General features: G+C 39.0%; 1 protein-coding gene across 50 annotated transcripts in view; it reads right to left on the bottom strand.

Annotated features, from left to right (window-relative positions):
- The window catches only part of PTPRD (protein tyrosine phosphatase receptor type D), a 2173792-nt gene that overhangs the window by 376842 nt on the left and 1775494 nt on the right, over window positions 1-21456 (bottom strand). The window lies entirely within an intron of this gene.

Raw genomic sequence — 21456 nt, 5'->3', positions numbered from 1 at the left:
GGCATATGCCAGGCAGGGATGGGTGTCAGAAGCCTTTGATGGAAATCCACAGTTTCAGAAAGATAACCAAGCAAAACACAACAAATAGTGAAAGTTAATTGCCAGAGGCAGGATTGTCTTCATAATGGATTGCTTCTGCACGATTTACCACCCAGCCTTAATTAACCAGGGCCCGGATGGGACTGCTTCCTGATTGCACTGAGGTGCATCTCACAGGCGGCAGCGATGTCCATAGGTGTTAGCCTCCGGGGACACTGTCCCCACTGGAAGGGCAGAGCAAAGCCCATGCCTCTCCGCAGCACGGAAGCCATAAAGGAAGAGGTGCATGAAGAGCTGAAGTGACAGTTCTTATGGGATCAAGTAGAAAAGCACTGAGTTTTACTGTGTGTTAGCAAGGGCTCAGCTTCAATCAATTAATGATTTAATTACCTAGGCTAATTAAGATAACGAACACAGCAAGCTACAATCAATTAGCTTTATCCAAATTTTCTATTTTGTGCTTGGGGCCTTAAGGACCACACCCTTTTCCTTAGTCGCTGCAGTAAAATGTGTGGGTATGTTATTGAACAAATTAAGGGAATATGATCCTACAGTGCTTTAAGCAAAACTACAAGGTCACTTGAATGATTCTCTGGTGACAGAAGGTTGTGAAAGTGTTATCTAGATAGTTAACATTCCAGCAGAATTGCAGATTTTAAATGAGATTATGTCTCTCTGAAGCAAGTGATCCACCAAAGGCAGGAATGTGCGTCCCTTTAAGTCACCCCGCTTCTATTATTTGAGTCACTTCAAAATAAGTATGTAGGAATACAAACCCTCTCAAAATCTATCAGAAAGTAGCAGTGTTCCTTGATTGCATTGTTCTTGCAGCAAAATGTTCTTTACATTACTTACGATAACCTAAAAAATTCATAGATCTCATAAGAACACAGAACAGACAAGAAGCAAGCAGAAAGAGGGAACAGGGAACGACACAGAGAAGAGTAATAACAGTTCTCACATTCTTCTTACCCACCTTCTGACCCCATTTTGGAACTTAAGTCTTTAAGGTCTGATTCCTTAATTATAGTGGATGTTCTTCAGAGAGAAAGATCTCATACTATCGTGTTTAATCACGATCCCTACTAAAGCATGATCAATTATTATCATCTAGAATGAATCACTTTAAATAATTCTTTTCTCTGAGCAAAAGGTCAAAACAACAAAAAATGAGCAAAAAGTTTAAAAAATATGCAATACAAACCATAGTGTTTTAATCTGTCCCATTCACCACATCCCCCAGTTTACCTACACTGATTGTGTATTTTCTCTCAGAACAAAATTGAGTCATACTGTGGGTTTCCTTGTACGGTGCCAGCATCAATGCTGTATGCTTATAGAGGACGCTCAAACTTAACCATTGATGAAAGGTGCTGAGATTTTATACCTTACAGACTAAGCCAGCTCTGCACCAAACAAGAGAACTGATTCAGGAAGACACCTCTGAAATGAAGAGGTGATCTCAACCCAACATAATGGATGCCCTATAAGAAATTCACATCTGTGATTTAATCAGGCAAGCGTCTTGGAGGACTACCAAAGGTCAGGCAATATGCAAATATATTCAGAACACAGAAGAAAGCATCTAGATACTAATGGGAGGGTGTGTCTCTATGAGCAAATACTGGAATCAAAAAAACAAAATAATATGACTAAAGTCATAAGTAAAAATGTGCCAGGGGAACACAAGATACCGTTCCTTTAAATTCAGTAAAGATAGAGGCAAATGATGCTAATAGACTGTGGCACAGGGATTAATATGCGGTCTCTGAGGTCAAACTACATAGTCATGAATCATGGTTTCGCCACTTAGTATGCACACAACTAAGGACAAGTTACTTAACCTCTGTAAACTACAATGTACCCTATTTTACAGGCAGGATAATAAGGGTTTCTAAAGCACAGAAGTGCTGCAGTGATTAAATGAGATAATCCTCAAGTAGTGTGTTGCATGCATATGCTAAGTACCCAATACTTGTTAGCTCTTTCTATTACTAATACTACAAAGTCTTTCTTTGCAATAGTGAAAAATATGTGCCCCTGGCTATGAGTTTCCTTATAGCCTATTGCAAGAAAGCAAATCTTTGAAAGTCTTGGCTCTCTCCAATGTCCTGGGGCAAATAGTAAAAAGCTCACGTTCATTAGCAATTTAAAATAGAAGAGCTAAATCTAGAGGATACCAACATTAAGTCCCATTTATCATCATAAATGTGTTATTAAAGCAGAATAAACAATTATTCATGTAAATATAGTCTACTAAAAATATGGAGAAATCTTTTATTTAAAAAGCCTTTATTTCTTGGAAATTGTGAAGGGCCTTCTAGCACTTAGTGATCAAAGAATTATTTCAGGATCTTTCCATCACTGAATTAAACTAGGATTAGGGTTAAGACAAAATTATAAAAATTCATTTTGGTAATCATTTTAGTCACCAAAGAGCACACAGCTTTCAAATTACATCTCTAGTTGGTTCAGGGAAATTTTAAAAATCCTGTGTGTTCTTATGTAATTTATGCACCATGTGAACATCTTTATTTTAATTCAAAATATCTAAGTTGCCCAATTCATAATGACATTAACGTTGTTTCACTCTGTAACTCAACATAATTGATTAAATAGTTGTTAAACACCATTACAAAACACAGCTAAGAACTCACTACCAATATATATAAGATAATAATATATTTCACCAGCAATATAAAATACTTGTCATGGTAATTAAGGAAGCTCATTTAGTTCTAGTGCTAGTTTATTTAAACATATAATTACACTGTACAACTAACAAGTACTCCCTTTAATCAAATATATAATTATTAAAATATTCCTGAGGGATATAATTGGCATATTATAAATATATTTCTATCATGACTACTTAAACCTTTGAAAAGGCCTTGGTTTAATTAGCATACAGTAACTCTCCTCTTGAAATGAAATTAAATCCTTAAGAGAAACAACTAATTTGAAGCATAATCTTATATTACCTAAATATAATTACCAAACCTCACCAAGTAAAAATAATAAAGAAAACCCTAGAGAGCTGATTTACCAAAAATACAATGATCACATGTCTCTAAGCATTAATTCTCAACCCAGATTGCACAAGAGGACCACCTGGGGAGCTTTTATAAAAACCATTAGCCCAGGCCCCATCCACAGAGATTCTGTTTCAATTGGTTGGGAGTGGGGCCCAGACATCTGTGTTTTTTGTTATTTTTGAAAGTCCCCAGAACCACTGCACCAGAGACTGATTAAAATTTATTTTTTTCCCAGTCCGTAAATGTTTATAGCAGCTTTGTTCATAATCACTAAATATTTGAAACAACCCAGATGTCCTTCAACCGGTAAATGGATAAACAAACTGTGTATATATACAATGCAATACTACTCAAGCGACAATCTATTGATTCATGTAACAACATGGATGAATCTTAAATGCATTTTGCTAAATAAAAAAAGCTGGAATAAAACAAATAAAAAGGCTACACATTGGGGCAGTGTGAGGGAATTTCTAGGATGCAGGAACTGCCATGTAATTGTAGTGGAGGATATGTAACTCTGTGCATCTGTCAAAACCCATGCAACTGTATGCCACAAATAATGGATTTTACTGTATATAAATTTCTAAAAATCAGTCAGGAAGTGGGGGGTGGAAAGCCAGGGAATGCAGACTGTGACAAATCCATCCAACTGCCTTACAAATGTATCATATAACTAGACAGAAGGAGAGGGGGAAAGAACTATCCTAAGTAATTTTGGAAAATAGTGTTTTGACTGGGTACTGTAAGGCTAAACATAGCCCACGGGAACAACATTTTCTTGGTCTGAAAAAAAAAGTCATTACCCGGAAAAAGTTTTATACTTTTGTAATCTCTGTAATATTTACTTGGATTTCTTCTTTATCAACTGTGTGACTGCATTTAATAATAAACAATATAGGGTATTCTTAAATTATGAAAGGTTGTTTAAATGAAAGGCCTCTTGAAATTGTGGAAGTGGACAGAGATTGCCGCTGGGTCCAGAGCATGGACATTAACAAAGCCAACGGCAAAACGAGTTGAAAATGTACCCAATGTCAAAGGCTGTTGCTTAAGCAGGTAACAATCAACTTAGCTCATCAGGGGTTGATCTGTGTACTTTTTTTTTTTATTTACTTTCTTTTTTTTTTAATTTAAATTCAATTTGCCAACCTATAGTATAACATCCAGTGCTCATCTCCTCGTGTACTTTATTCTACTGTTTCAGGTCTTTTCATGTTCATAAAATTTGAGTCTGCAAAAATATCACTGATTCTTTAGTTTGTCAAAAATCTCAGAATAAATGAACGCATTCTTGGAAACCTACGTGTAGTGTGCTTTTTATTTCTAAAACAGGATTTGAGATGATGAGAAATGAAAGACTTGCTAGAAAACCTCACAACTCCTCCTACATAGCTGGTAGTCCAATGCCACAATTCCAGGTGCATACAAACATCTGATTGGAAGGCTCGTTTGTTCTTGAACTGAATCCCCAGCTCGTCCACCTAAAATCTTTAGCAATGTCACATGACCTGAGGGACCGTGGGGAGAATTCCCGAGGCCTGCCCTGTGAGGTCCACAGTGACTCAGGGCAAACTTTGCATCTATTGTTGGGAATGCCGCAGGCCAGAGCATCCTGGGAAATTTACTATTGGCTATGATAATGAAGGCTTGGCCCTATTTCCTTGTACAGCCCAAGGAAATAGGAGTATATCCGAGGAACCTAAAAAGATAGTCTACATAATGTTTTATTTTCTTTTCCATTCATTTTGTTTTGTATGCATAGAAATTCATCCATTTAGGAGAGGATTTTTGTGCCTTAATTATCACTGCCATCGAGAGCAGTGTTAGAGGGACAACTGGTTGGTTCAGGCAGTTAAGTATCTGCCTTTGGTTCAGGTCATGGTCCCAGGATCCTGGGACTGAGCCCCAGGTTGGGCTTTCTCCCTCTCTCTCTGCCCCCTGTCCCCGGCTTGTGCTCTCTACTTTGCTCATGCTATCTCAAATAAAGAAAAATTAAATTTTTAAAAAACATTTTTATAGAAAGAGCAATGACAGATTTTCCATATCGTAACCGGAGTAACCCTGCTAACACCCAAACATAGGCATCTTCACCTTCTCCCTCTAGTAGCTTGCCCTTGCTGTTGTTATTGTTGTTACATCCCCTTTTATCCTGCCCTCTTTAGACACAAGTCATGCTTCCCTGGCCTCAGGACCTTGGTGCAACCTGGGTTTTTTTTTTTTTTTTTTTTCTGTTTATAGGTTCTACCACCGTAGAGTCATTAGTAAACTCCTAAATCTTCCCTACGATCTCAAGGCACTATTGGCTTCCAGGGAGCCTGACCTCCCAATGAGGTCAATTATTTGCCTGTTAGAGGTGCTCTGTGTCAGGTTCCTCTCAAAACCCCTTGCCCTATTTATTCCCTTGCTATTCCTAGAACATGCAGGCAAGCTTCCATCCCATTGTCTTTGAACCAGCTATCCTCTCTGCCTGGAATACTTGTCCCCCACCCACTGTGATTAAGTTTGCCACCTCTTTCAAATCTGCTTAAATGTAACCTCCTCAATGAGGCCTCCTCTGACCACTCAAGTTGAAATTACATGGGATTTCCCCCTCCCTGCTTCTGATTCTCCTACTCTGGTATTTTACCCCATAACACTCATTACCTTTGAGCACATAATGTACTTTATTCTTTATAATTTGTATTGTTTACTGTATTATATTTATTATTCTATTTCATAATTTTGAGCCCCCTAGAATGCGATATTTATGATGCAATATTTTGTTGTTGTCGGTCTGTTTGGTGGCTGATGAATCTCAAAGCCTAGAGACAAGAATAATCTCTGGAATGAACTGCTTAAGGACCATGTGTGCAAAACATTTATAAAGGAGAAAGGGAGGATACTCAGACATCTAGGACCTGAGCACCATCTGTGAATTAGACTGTGTGAGCAGAAATATCTCTCAAAGAAAACAGTTCTGTGCAAATTTAAGGTAACAGATTAGAAAACATTGGCAATTAAGCAAAGAGGAAGAAGTAAATCCAGCAGCTACATCTACAGTCACAAGCCCATAACCATTGCTCGGCACCTCACACACAATATCACAATGAATCCCTAGGAAACACATGCAGGATGCGATTCTTAGGCCCATTTTACAGAGGAGAAATCCAAAGCTAGACTGGAGGCTGTCGCAGGGCATTGGCCCTACCTGTCTCAATCCTCTTCACTATCCCATTCCCAGCAACCAGCAAAATGCTGGTAGGGATTCAGTGCAGAAAACATATTTACCAAATATATATATTCTATATATATATATATATATATATATATATATATATATATGCTCAGAGGGGTTAATAAACTCACCCAACTCCACCCATCTGATAACTAGCAAAGACAGAATTTGAACGCAGATCTTTTTACTTGGAAGACAACATTCTTGCCAACACACCACATCCCTTCTGACTAAAGGGAGGACAGAGCATGCACTGCCCCAGAGAATGCAGCCGTTCCACCAACTCTATACCACAGCGACTCCTCAGGGTTTCTCAGTATCACAGAGGGAAATATAAAAGTCAATAGTCCTGATTAGTATCACCCACATGGTTTGGCAACAATCATGCTTCATTTGATCTGTTTAGTATTGAAGGGTGCAAGTTACGTTGTAGAGAGAATGCCATCGAAACAGATAAGCCACAAAGTTTTAGCACCAAATCTTTAGTCTTCATGTAATTAGAAAGTCATTTTCATAGAAATATCGTATTACTCAAACCTGACAGTATGAGTGCAAGGACTCCGTTTCCACCCAGCTGCTCACTCGGGCAGTGCCCTTATGAGCACTGGCCTTTGAAATGCTAATTCACTGGCTGAACAACTGTTCAATTGCTCTTTAGCCTTAAACATTCTGAGGCTTCACATTGGGTAGCCGGAGCAGCCCCTGAGAGAAAAAGGAGCTCCAGCATCCAAGCAGCCTTGACTCTGGAGGATGTGGGACTACAGCAGAAGCAGGGGACAGAGCCTCTCTGCTATGAGGGGCCGCCTCAGGTCCTTAAACCCGGCATTGTTAGAATGTACAAAACTGGGAAGGAAAGGAATTAAATGAATAATTCATCATCCCAAATTCACATTCACTGGAAGTATCTATATAATGGCAGGTAAAGGACTTTAAATGTGTCCTTCTGCTTTATATTTTAGTGTGAGATACCAGGTAATGGAATCCATTCTCTAATTCACTTTCCACAAACAGAATCAGCCCAAATGTTTGCTGCTGGTGCTTTGTGAAATTCTCTGCTATTGTTAAACCACAGAAAGGTCTGGAAACTGCTGGTACTGGGAAATTTTATTCATTTCAATTCTATAAATTTCTACTGAGACCCTACACAGAGAGTAAAAAAACCTGTGGTTCCAGACCAGGTCCATCCCAAATATGTTTTTCCTTTGGCCTCACTATTATTGTTGCTTAACAATTTTTTAATTCAAGCCAATATGCAAAAATTAGGGATGTTTCACACATAAGTCTGGATTTCAAGCTTCTCTAAGAAAATCAGAAAACCCTGGGGATGGCTTCCCAAATCACAAGAATAGGCTGGGTGCTTGCTTCCCTAGTGAGATCCAGCACAAAGTTCCCAAAGAGTTGGACTGGCCTGCTTCAATAATGAATTTTATGTGACTAGTCACCGTGCACCCTGAATTTGCTGCCCCTGGCTCTATGCATGGCCTAGTATTGGGGCAGAGGCAAGGAGGCAGTATTTAAATGAGGAAATACACTTACCCTATGCATGGGAAATGGGGATTTTAGACAGCTACTAAAAGTAATATATGGCAACTATGATAACTGTCAGGAGAGACAGAGAAACCATAATAAAGCGCATTAGGTGTATTGGCAGAAGAAGGAAGGAGTGGAAGAGAAATACATAAAATAGTGTGCATGACTCTGGCCGCTTCTCTCTAAGCTGTTCCCTCTGTGACTTATCCAGTACTTTCCAAGTTCAAACCATCACAAAATCCTGCAAGTTTTTAATCGTCTTGAATAAATTGTGTATCTGGCACCTCCTTATCCTATAGCTGCAACCACAGTTCAGATCACATATTTGTGAACCTAATTGTGTTTGATTTTTCAGCAATATCTTAACTGGCCTCTCACCCTCAAGCCCATCCCCAATTGTCAGTGATCTACTAAGATGCAAACTGGTCCACATCAGCTTCCCAGGTTAAAAAATTTCTCTGGCTTCCCTTATTGGTTGGTAATGCTGGACTTTGCTTGAGAATGAACTGAGGGATATTTAACTGATTTCCCACCCTTGGTCCTTACTTTCATATATTTTTATTTAATCGGTCAGCGTGTGCCCTAGATTGCTATAGTTTCAGCCCCAAGTGATTGCCAAGAGTTATCAGGTTGAGAGCCACTGCTCTACCAGGCAAGGTGCAAGCTCCTGAACCCTATCTTAATGCTTCCTGGCATGTTTTCTGTCTCCACCATACCCATTAATACTGCCTTCAAATTCCAGCAGCGACCTGCTGGTGGCAACAGCATGGGCACACATCGACCAGTGCACGCACTGCCCTGCTGTGTCATTATCTCATTACCTCCCCCGCAATCCTCAGGGCACTGACTTAGCTCTGCCCTCTTGTTTTCTCCAGGTGTTGGGACACAGTGGGCACCAAATAAGGGTGGAGGAAGACAGCAGCCAAGATGGCACTGGAAGAGTAGGTAAGATCTGGAATGGCTCAGATGTGCAGTCGGAGAGGAAGAGGGGAGAACAGTAGCAAAACTAGGCAGATCCAAAGCACTTCTTGAGCTTAACAGAACGCTGGTGAACACGAGCAATTGTGAAAGCTTTTCTTAGGCTACAGACAAGAGTCTAGTGGTCTGAGTAAATGCCCCAAAGGGAAGGAAGCCAATCTATTCTCTGCCCAATAGTGGCATCAGATCAATTTATTATACTGCAAACTCTCCAGGGAAAATAGATCCCAGAATACAGGCAATTGTTTTATTATAATTATCATAATACCCTTCCTGTTTCCATCTCTCACTCCAAACCAGAACAATTAAAATGCAAAAAGAATTATGTGTTTTGCAATTGCTAAATGATCTTTTTATATCGCTCTGCTGATGTAGTTCTGATTATTTCAGAAACAGCAGTTCTCCACAATGGTTTCTGCCGCTTACTTCAAATGATTCACGCAGTGGGGCTCTCTTTCTTTCCCGTGAGATTTCACTCCATAGTCGAACAGACTTAATCATTAGTCAGCTTCCTTCATATTCAGCCAAGATTTTTGTTTAATATAATTAGTCCTACTTCTGCATACAACTCTATACAGCTTCTGTCCTTAGAAGAATAGAGTTATGCTTTCATACATTTTCGGAAACGTGTGCCTTCTCCTAATTGCCAACACCAACTGGCAACAGTTGGTTCCTCATAGTCTCCCCTGCGAGTCAAGAATTCCAGTTGCAATCAATTGCAAACTGTCCCCTCACTGCACCCCATGAAGGCTTTGCAATGTGCTGACATACTGCATCGTAAGTGTTAGTTCTGAACATTGCTGCTGGATCAATGGCACTTTCTTGTTAGTTTTATTTTGCTTTTGATTTATAAGCACTGAGATGGTACATGGGACATCTCTACCAGAAGCACCTATGATGTGACCAAATTCACCATGACGTTTCTGTTTTTGCTTGTCTCTATGAAACCAATATCAGGCTTCAATACACATGATTACAAACCTGTTTCTTTACAGAGCCGTTACAACATTCCCATCAAATGGAACGCTTTCCAGAACTTTTTTCTCTCTATTTAAGGCGTTCATAGCTCCAAATGTCAGGCTCACAGTGCAATGAGAACTATCCCACAGCTGATAAATTATTCATTTTTCAGGAGTTTGCAATTTGAAGTGGCACTAGCAGCCGAGTACCTGAAGCACCCCCAAAAGACATAAAGTGCAGTAACATGCAAAGCTTTTGCCGCATAAATTCTAAAGGTTAAGCACTATTAAACATCTCTGTTTATCAAGAGATATGCTCCTTGAACTTATTTATTCTAATTAATCTGCTCCCAATAAACATTACTAACAAAGCAAAGTGCTAAAAGAGGCTAATCAAACACATCTCCTTTCCTTCCCCAATCTCACCAGGTTAAAACAAGGTCCTCCACTGTGGCCTAGTCTCCCTTTTCCCACTTCCTGGTGAGAATGTCAATGTAAGGTCAAAAGCAGGGTTGTCAAGCCATGAATTCAGACCAAATCTGACTCACAGCTCGTGTTTTTAAGTAAACTTCTACTAAAGCACCCTACTCGCATTTATATATTGCCTGTGGTTGTTTTCTTCCTGTAACGGCAGAGTTGAATATTGTAACAGACTATATAGCCCCCAAAGATACAGAAAACACATGCCAACCTCCGGTCAGAAAGCATGCAAAATGTGCTGGGGCGCCTGTGGGGCTCAGTAGGCTAAGTGTCCAACTCTTGATTTCACCTCAGGTCATGATCTCAGGGTCGTGGGATCCAGTCCTACATTGGGCTCTATGCTCAACAGAGGGTCTGCTTGAGACTCTCTCTCTCTCTCTCTCTCTCTCTCTCTCTCTCAACCCTCTCCCTGTCTCTCACTCCCCTCCCCCTCCCCCTTCGCCCCTCCTCCACTCACATGTGTTTTCTCTGTAAATCTTAAAAAAAAAAACAAACATGCAAAACGTGTAAGGGTTTCAGAGTTGTAGCACTAGGTAGGGTTTCAACTGATGTACACCGAGCTGTTCATCTACCTATAAAAGGACCACCTTTAGGTGCTTGTTACCCAGAACCTCAGTCAAGCAATAAAGCAACCACAGGTCCAAGGTTGCTCCCCAAGCTGACTGGTGCTTCATTTTGATGACAATAATCACCATGTATTTCAGTCATTTATTGGAGTGTTTTAAACCACCTCAAAACTTGCTTTAACACAAAGATTTCTTTGCACAAGGTTCTGCCAATGCAGCCGTCAGCTGGGTGGGCCTCCTCCTCCTCTCACCTGACATCATTCACATGGTTTGCAGTCACCAGGATGAGGCTGGACTCTGGTTGGAGAGAGAAGATGGCTTCACTCACGTAGCTGGCTCTTCACCTGGGAGGGCTACAATGTGGGCATAGTCTAGGCATTTCTCTCTCTGGGTGGGGTCGCGACTGCAGGGTAACTGGAGATCATTCGATAATGACTCAAGGTGCTACAGAGAGGAAGTAGAAGCACCCAGATCCTGAGGGTTAGATCCAGTACTGGAGTTGCATCAATTTTGCAACATTCTATTGGTTAAAGCGCATCAAAGTACCAACTCACATTCCAGGGGTGAGGAATCTGACTACACCTTGAAAGGAGCTGTGAAATTCCTTGGCCCTGATTCCCAGTCTATCACACTCTACGATGATGATGACATCATGATTACAGTGATAAAATCTTGAAGGCAGACCTTACCACTGACAATTTAGAATCAAATGGACAGATAAGAATAGCAAGGAAGTCTAAAGAAAAATAAAAATCATTTTATAATAAAACACTGGCTGCACAGAATGCAACATTTTCCAAACTGATAGTATTTTCTCCTTTGTTAAATTGAAATGGCACAGGAGCTTTTCTAAAAGCCATTTGATGCTTCTCCAATTCTCATGTAGTGCATAAACTGTGGATATGATCTAATCTTTCCTCCATGACTGTGAATCCTCACTCGGATGATCAGCAAGGTTTCTGGACACCCACAGCAGAGCTGGGCTCCGGGGCCTGCTGTTCTGGTGGCATCACTTGGGCCCTCTGCACATGGCTCAGACTGCCGTGCATTTGGAATTCTTGAACCTGCCCTCTTTGAACTGACCTGCCTCCTTGCCCAGACAAGGAGTCAAGAGGGCAGAGTTCTAGGCCCTTCACCATCACCTATTCACTTTTTTGCTCCAGGTAGGTCACCTGTTCTGACCTTTGGTTTCTTTTCTCTGAGAAATGTTTATAATAAAAGGTATACTGATTGCCTACTCCAAGAACAAATTAGACTAAAGATAAAAAGTGTTTATTTTTTAAGATTTTTAAAAAAGATTTAATTATTTATTTGAGAGAAAGAGAGAGAACGAGAGACAGCACAAGCACAGGACAGAGGGAGAAGCAGGCCCCCCAATGAGCAGGGAGCCTGATGCAGGACTAGATCCTAGAACCCTGGGATAATGACCTGAGTGGAAGGCAGATGCTTAAGAGAGTGAGCCCACCCAGGCACCCCAAAAGTGTTTAAGTAATTATGCAGGGGAAAGGTATTATCACAATCATTGCTAGAAGATAAAACTCCTTTTTATTGCTAAAATAAAAATAATAGAACAGAAATAAATTCATATAGTATAAAATGCATAGTTAATACAACAACACTGGCTGGCATTTATTGAGTGCCTACTATGTTTAAAGGCATAGTTGTAGTCACCTTACATTGCTTAGTATTCACTCCTCACAGCAACCGTACCGTTACCATCTGATGTTCTAGACCACAAAACTGAGACATGAAGAGATCAGACAATCTGACTTTGGTTATTAACAGATACAAAACAGAACTGTATCTTTCCCAGTTGGCATAGCTGACTTCGAGAACATGTGAAAGGTCTGTCATACGTCTGACAAAATTTCCTCTTTCCAAACCCCACAGAAGTTAGAAGAGGAGTATTTACCTCTCTTAACCCGTGCCCCACATTCTGTTCCAGAGCTGATGTGCTTGCTACTAGTGGTTCTAGACCACAGGTGATTTTGCCTCCCAGGACACATTGAGCAACATCCAAAGACATTTTGGTTGTCACATATGAAGACTGGGGTGCTAAGGGTAGAAGCCAGGGATGTGGCTACACATCCTACAATACTCAGGGCAGTCCCCAACAGTAAAGGATTACTTAGCCCTAAATTTCAATAGTGCCAGCAGCAAACTGATGGCAGAAACACTGAGTGGGGAGACTTCACTTAAGAGTCCAGCACACAGGTAACATACAAATCTATGATGTGGGTGTTTTTATCTATTTGTGTGTTTTGTTTGTTGCTGCTTTAAAGTATCTGAGCTTAATCCCTTGACTTGAAAGTCATCACAAGAAGTGAAAAGCCTAAATAGCTGATTTCTGCAGACCTCAGGCATCACAATATCTACAACAGGATGAAAACAGACCTTTCCTGAATATCCGCCTGTAGCAGGTAATGCACTTTAGCATTCCCAGAGGGTCAGGAGAATTAAGAAAACTGCTCCAGGCAAGCAGAAGGGCTAAAATTTAAGGCAAATCTCATTGTTTACAACATGTGCTATATTTTACAGTAAATACACTGAAGTTATGGTTTAATAATCCTTATTATATTTATTACCTTATATCCCTGCTGTACTTAAAACTAAGTCGAAATATGTTAAATCACATGAGCAATAAAGATCTTTTTCTTTTTTTTTTTCCCCAATGGAAGAGGTTAACCAGGAAAACTTTTATTTAAATGCTTTCATCTGTAGAGGAAATACAAGCTAAGAATCACTTAGGAGTTGATTGCTATCACCCTGACTAAATGGAAGCATGCAGAGAAAAGACCTATTAAAGTTCCCTTCTTCCCTGCAAGTCAATGTTGACGATCACCCTCCAATTACAGATCTGCTTTTCATACGTGCCCTCCTTAGTCCTCTCCAGCTATGGATATCGATGAAGGGACATGCAGACTTAATTACATGCTTCCCAATGTAAAACTACCATCTGCTTTAAAAGAAAAGCAAAACTGGCCGGGGATAAAGAGCCAAAAGCAGACATTTGTGCTTTTGTTAGCTGAAAGCTTTAGTGTTCAAAATCTATACTGGCTGGTACAAAGGAAATTTCAGTTACGCCATTTAGACAAGGATTTATAACTTGACCAAGAAATTGTACCAACCCTGCAATGCATTATTTGCAAAAAATATATTTATTTTGTTCTGGTAAGGGATCATAGTACCCAGCTCAGGTCTCACATGTAGATATTCCAAGAATATATTTATTTCCCTACCTCTCTGCCTAGCAATCCAAGCTCATTACAAGGCCCACAGGCCTACAGAGTCTAGCTCTCCTGCCTCTCCTACCTGTCTCTTCCCACTGGCTATGTTTAGTCTTCTGGACCTTATTTTGTCCTTTGAAACACACTGGCTCCTCTGCAAATCACTGCTCTTTTTGTCTGGATGCCCTGCATGCCACTTTTTCCTGGCTGATCCCTTCCTATCACTCACCTCAGCAACACCTTCCTTGATAGGAAAGGGCACACCCTGCCTGCTCCCTCACCCCCACTTACTGTCATGCACATCACCTTGCTTTATTATCTTTGAAGCATCCAAAGTCATACCGTTCATTCATTTTTGTCCATAACCTTGTCTTGCTGCCCCCACCCCATAGTGGGCATTTACTCAATGAGGTATTCTAGATGAAGTGTTGTGATTGAGATCTACTTTGAAGGATAAATATAGATATTAGAGGCGTTTTCTTTGTAACAACCTGAAGCCACGATAGCTTAGCTATAAATGACTTTTTTGGGGATAAGCAACAATCCCTTTATAAGGAATGAGGGGAAAATAAATAAAATTGACAATAAGCAACCACGAAAGAAAAGTGCCGGGCTGTATTTAATTTAATAGGTTTGTCATACATTCTGTACTTTTAGCTCAAAGGTGAAATCTTGTGTGTTTTTTAGAATGAGGATATAAGTACTTAGTATATTTTAATGTCACATTTAATAACTGCACTATAAAATGATTGTCATAACACTATGCTGTGATTTTGTAAAACCCATCACAAACTGCAGACTGAATTTAAAACTTCTGCCACAGAACAAAACTAACTTGAAATATTTTTGTAATAAGTTATTGAACCTCATTCACAATTTTAAACTGAGTCTGGTTCTACTTTTTTTTTCACAGATATTAACATAAAGATAAGTTTAAATAAAATTACCTGAAATACAATCAAAAAGGGAAATTATAAAGTGAGCAGTGATATATTTTTGGGAAACATACATCACACCATATTAAAAATAAGGATTACGGGATTCCTGGGTGGCGCAGCGGTTTGGTGCCTGCCTTTGGCCCAGGGTGTGATCCTGGAGACCCGGGATCAAATCCCACGTCGGGCTCCCGGTGCATGGAGCCTGCTTCTCCCTCTGCCTGTGTCTCTGCCTCTCTCTCTCTCTCTGTGTGTGACTACCATAAATAAATAAAAATTAAAATAAATAAATAAATAAATAAAAATAAAGATTACTTATCCATTACTAGCCTAGTTTTCTCTTTCACTCTAAATTATAATCATCTGTTCATGGTTCAAGTTGTAGAGAAAGATATCTTCACAACAGTCAACTAAAATACTTTTTCAGTGCCAAGGCTGTCCTGCCTCCCTAACCTCCACCACGCTGTCCCTGGTACCCCATCATTTCCATAGCTTCTTAACCAGCCTCCCAACAGATCTCAGAGCCATTCTCGCTGGCCTAGCTCCAAGCATCTCGCCACCCAGCAGCCACAGGGATGTTTTTTAAATGCAAATCTCTTCCTGTCACTCCCCCAGCTGTTCTTAGAATAAAAACCAAGATCTTGAACAAGTTCTATGAGGCCTTGCATTAGACAGTCTCTGCCTATTGTCCAGCCTTATTTGAATTCTCTCTCCTCACCGTCTGGGATCCAGGCACATCCATCCTTTCAGTGCCAGAATACACTAGGTTATCCCCGTCTCGGGGCTCACGAGCACGTTCTTTCTTGGACCATAATAGCTCTTTCAGATATTGTTTACTTAGCTTCTATTCACCCATCAGATACGAACTCAAAAATCATTTCCTCAGAGCTATGCATGTGCTCAAATTTAACAGAACTATATATCTTTAAAAAATAAGCCAATATAAAACAAGCCAACTCTGTACTTTAGTTAATAGTATCCTGCCAGTGTTGATTTCCTGATATAACTGTCATTATATAACATATTACTTTGGGAACAACTGGGTGAAGGATACATGGGAAATTCCTGTACAATTTATCAGCTTCTTTTAAGTCTAAAATTATTTCAAAATTTAAAAACAATGTCACTCCTTCAGGAAAGATTTCTACTACTCTTCTGAACAGACAAGGCACTAAGCTCCCTATTTTCTTCCCTCATAACATTTAATACATTCATAAAGTATAAACTTTTGGGATTAATGTTGAATATTTGTCTATCCCTCTAGAGTATAAGCCCGTTGGGGCAGGAATCATTATCTCACTATTGTATCTCCAGTAGTTAAGTCAATACTTGGCACAAGAAATGTGTCCAATAAACATTTATTAAAAAGGCTATTAAATACATGAATGAGCCAATGAGTCAATGTCCTTTGGAAGCATTAATATATATAAAGATACATATTTACATATTTAAAAGATACTGCTCAAATTATGAAGTTAATGGGATAATAAATGTCAACAGAGATCTAAACATAGATGCTTCTAACTTGGAAATGATGCATGCTAATGAGGAAAAAGTATAATAGCAACCAACATTTAGTGAATATTTAATCCTATGATTCAAGATGCTTTGCATGCAGTTCTTTACTTAATCCTTATGATAACCACATCAAGTGTGCCGTTCTCAAGCTTCATTTTACAGACAAGGGGCACACAGATATTTGTAGCCTGCTCATGGTCAGAATAATTATGTAGCAGAGGCAGGACCTGAACATGTACCTCAGCTCCTCAGACCATGGTCTTATACTATTTCTCACCTGGAGATAAATTCTGAAAATATTGCTCTAGAAAATTCTAAAAAGTGAGCTATGAATTCTGAAGGTAGATCACAAACTGATATGAAACCAAATTCTTAAATTTTTATATCTCCCCCATTTTGTACAAAGCCCTCTGTGCACATGCATACACATAAGACTTTGGTGAATAAATAAACAAAGCTAAAGCAAACTGAGGAAAAGAGAAAAGACAGAACTATAGGTCAGAGAAATGGTTTCCATCCAATCACCAGTGCTTTTGTCTTTGATTCTTAATTTCACAATGGACGCTGGTCGGGGCTTTTCTAAAATTAAGTGAAGCAGAGCAAAATGGGCAGCAGAGCGAGTGGGGCTCCCAAAAAAATCAAGGATATTTGAAATAATAAATGAGGAAAATTAAAGAAATTAAGAGACTAGAAAAGAAAAAAAAAAGAGGAAATCATAGAATGGATTAATCAACTACCACCAGGCTATTAGCAATAACAAGAAGTAATTCACCAATATTTCAGATACTGTTGCATCCTTTGAGCTACGGGCCTCATCACAAATAGAGATCAGAGTTAAGAAACATGTCATACTTAGGATTATTTTTAAAAATCAAGTCCCTCTAGAATCAATAAAATGCTTTTACGTGTACACAGTGGTTGATTTTGTGACATATTCTGAACCTTACTAGGTAGGTGCAGCTCTGCTGAGAGCAATTAATTCAGAAAGCCACAGATACTCCACAATGGGGCTTAAGGATCAGTAGTAAAATAGCTGGAATATTTTCCTTGTTGCAGACAGCTGGATGTTGCTACTTTAGCTACTTTAAATTGAGAAGTGGGGGAGGAGGAGGGAAAGGCAAGGTTTTTATTTTGCCACACATCTGTAAATTTAGAGAAAAGAAATACAAGGAAGACACAGATGAGCTTGGTAAATGAACTAGATTTCTTCCTGCCCTTCTCAGGGAGCATGTCGATCAGAACCGGCCTGAAGAAACCAGCACACCTGCCTTTCAGGTTGCAAACACCCAAGGGAATCCAACCAAACTGCTGGGTTAAGCAGCAGTTTATTTTTCCTGCTTTACGTAGTTTTATTGAAATATAATCTACACAACATATAGATCACTGACTTAAAGTGTACAATCCAATGGCATTTCGTATGTTTTTACTCAATTAGTACCATCGCTCCAATCTAATTTCAGAACATTTTCATCCCTCAAGCAATTTATCTTTTAAAGGGTCATTTAAATGGTTTTTGATATATAAATGTGTGTGTATATATGTGTGTATATATTCATATATATATGAATATGTGTATGTATATATATATATATATATATACACATACACACATGTATATATATAGTCTTAGGCTCTGACAAGCTATTATTAAATTTTGAAACAGAACTCCTGACACCTTGTATAAATGCAAAATACAAAAATTTTCAGTGCTATTTATGATGTCTGGGTTTTTTCTTAACCATTATCCCATACTGCCTAATGGGAAATATATAAGGTAAGAGTGGTTACCATACAGCATAGGTGTCAGCCTATTCTCTAATGCCAAAGAAATAAAGGAATTTCACCAGGTATAATAATAGAATACCAAAAGGAAGAAAAACTAAAAACTAATTGCTTTCATGTAGGACAGGAATATAGTGAGTAGATAGGGACTACAGGAAGCTTCCTTACAATAGGGATGGAAAGTGAGGGAGCTGTTATCATCTGAGATGGAAAAATGCAAAAATGGATAAACTAAGCCATTCAAGGAATTAAACTATCAAAATTTGAGTTTCTAATGAAGATCCAATAAGCATTCAGGTCAAATTACCATTGTCAAAGTGTAAACTCGAGTCTAGAATGTAACAGTAAGCAGTCAGTGATTTCATTAGAGTGAAACGAGTTTGATGAAAGAAGGTGCTAAAAGCAGGTCTGTAGCCCACAACCAGGTAAACAAACAAACAAACAAACAAACAAAGACTAGTAAAGAAAAACTAAAGCTACACATGAAATAAAACTACCAGAAATTCTTGTGAAAATTCACCCAAAAGAAAAATACCCCAGGAAGTCACTAATATAAATTTACTTTTAATGTGCATGCATGTTATCACAGAATTGACCTCAATCAGACCACTGCTTAAACCAGATTTTGACCTCAGTCGCACCACTGCCTAAACCAGAATGAACCCCAATCGGGCCACTGCCTAAACCAGAAAGCTGGTTGGCTTGACATGAAGAAGTACTACTGTTTATGCTTGAACAGAAGTTATACTGAGACCACAGCTCTACCATGTGTACACACATTCAAGAAACAACAAGCCAAATGATTTCAAGCACTCAAGAGACAGGGATGAAAAGAAATAAGATCCATGCATACATCTAGCCTTTTCAAATAATAGTGGGGATCTGTGGGCCATTTTAAATTGGCACTGGCAAAGACTATAATTTTCTGCTAAAGGGATATTATCACAATTTTTCAACCTGGGTTTGAACCAAGGCTCATAAGAGCTCTCCTACTTAATGCAACATCACACCTAGCACTTTACTATGACTTCCACATGGCAGATGATAATCCTGACTCCTTGGCTCTTTGGAGTTAATCATTTCAAAAGGCAGTGAGCAGAACACATTAAATCAGCGTGGTAAGCTAGAGTGGCTTCTTTGCATTCCCCACCCCCACACCATCTTCTTTCTCAAATGGGAAGACGATTTTTTAAAAATTATTTCATAGTTCTCAAATGGCTCTGACAAATTATCATTAAATCTTGTAATAGAACTCCTGATACCTTGTATACATGCAAAACACAATTATGTAAAAGGAAGAATATGGCTAAATGTGCTAATCAAAACAGAGGGTAACAAACCAGTGACCCCTGTAGTGAAAGCTTCAGAAATACTATATTTATATGATGATGAAAAGTTTAATTCTTCTTCAGTGTTACTTATGATGTCTGGGCTTTTTCAGTGTTTTATGAAAAGATAGTGGCACAATTTGATAGGTGATAATTTAGATCCTTTTTTACCAATTATTCTTTGAACATCCTTAAGTTACTAAAATCCTATCTCCAACTCTACCACGTGTTTTCATGTGTCATGAATATCCTCCAACAGACTGATATGGGATGTTCTTTCTTATTTCAAAATATGGCACCTCAAGAAATATGGCCAATTTCTCCTCTTCCATCAGAAACTCTCGGGCTATACATCCTATTCAACAGTGCCAAATGGATCTGCTGAAGGGAAAACATACTAAACCAAGGCTAAGTAGACAAAGGCAAAACTAAACAAATTAACCTGGCAAAGTCTGCCCCCTTCTGTAGTTGCAAAGGGAAGAGCAAGACAGTATAGACTGTTTTTCAGGTTACATCTTGAGGTTGAAAGCTGATGTCATACAAATATATAGCCTGGTAAACATCTTAATTTAACTAAAAGTTGTTAATGTGGCCTTTGTTTTCCGTTTTTGTAAGGTTGCTTTAGAGGAAGTGTGGTGAAGGGGGCAGGTGGAGGGAGAAGGGAGGCATAGGCCAGAGGGGAGTAGGTGACGGTCATCTGTAGTGTAGACTGTTTTAAAACAATTTTAAGAGTACTTGACATCAGTCTGCCACATTCCGCCAGAGATTTAAACAAAAGTAGAACGACATTTGTACCTATCCAGAAGGATAACTTTGTGGATATATGATAATTATATCTAGTAACTTTAAGGAGATCTCTAAAACTGTGATCTGAAATTAAAGTGGATTCCCAGGGTGCTGATATGCTTTTGCCAAAAACCAACAATTGTAAAACAACATACTTTTTACTTTTTCGTTCTAGCCAAAACAGAAAAATAAAACCATATGCCTGATTTCTTTAATAAACTAAATTTAGATTAAAACTTTAAAATAGATTTTGACATAAATGGCTTTAAAATAACAAAAGCATCTTTCATTTGAATCTTTTCCAGGTTAATTATTTGCTGGCATTGTCCTAGACATTCCTTGGCGTCACCTTAAACCAATACTCTCAAGTGCTAATTAGGAGACTATATACATTATTAACCAGAGAATGTGCTTAAAACATGCGTGTTCCATATGTATCCTGTTATTAACGTGATTCCTTTCAGTCCTGGAAAACTCTCTTTAGAAAACAGAGCCCCTTTTTAAAGAAAGAAATTGGCTGCTATGGAAGAAATTTTTGTCAAAATTCAATTAATAGGTAGGGGCCAACATGACACAGGATCCTTGTCTTCGAAACATCCTCAACATGAGTCAAATTTAATCTCACTGAAACAGTCAGCAGAGGAAAAGTTAATGACTGCAGATGTTACACATTTTCATAGTACCAGGGGACTCCCAAAGAGAATGGCCAACTCACTCATGAGCTGTACCAGTCTGGAGAAACCAGACACGTCGGTGAGCCCACACCAGAGACACATGTTTTTTCCAGGACTATCTCTTCCAAAAGGCCACAGGCCAGATGGGAAAAGAAACATATGTAAACAAGGTAGACCTAATGACTTCCTAATTACGAAGAAGATATGATCTTCTCATTAATTGGCAAGCTAATTGACCACAATCTCAGTTTCATAAATTGAATCCAATAAACCAAACTTTGGTGTCTGCACTCCACAGAAATCTCGTCACACTTCTATACCCTTCACCCAGCCACAAAGTTGTCAGTTCTGCTTGATTTGTTTGAATACTGTACTCGACGACAGCTGTCGGAAACAGTACAT

This window comes from Vulpes vulpes, chromosome 12, assembly GCF_048418805.1.
Source record: "Vulpes vulpes isolate BD-2025 chromosome 12, VulVul3, whole genome shotgun sequence".
Classification (NCBI taxonomy): Eukaryota; Metazoa; Chordata; class Mammalia; order Carnivora; family Canidae; genus Vulpes; species Vulpes vulpes.
Note: the sequence above shows the minus strand (reverse complement) of the source record. Positions and strands in the feature narration are given on the sequence as shown.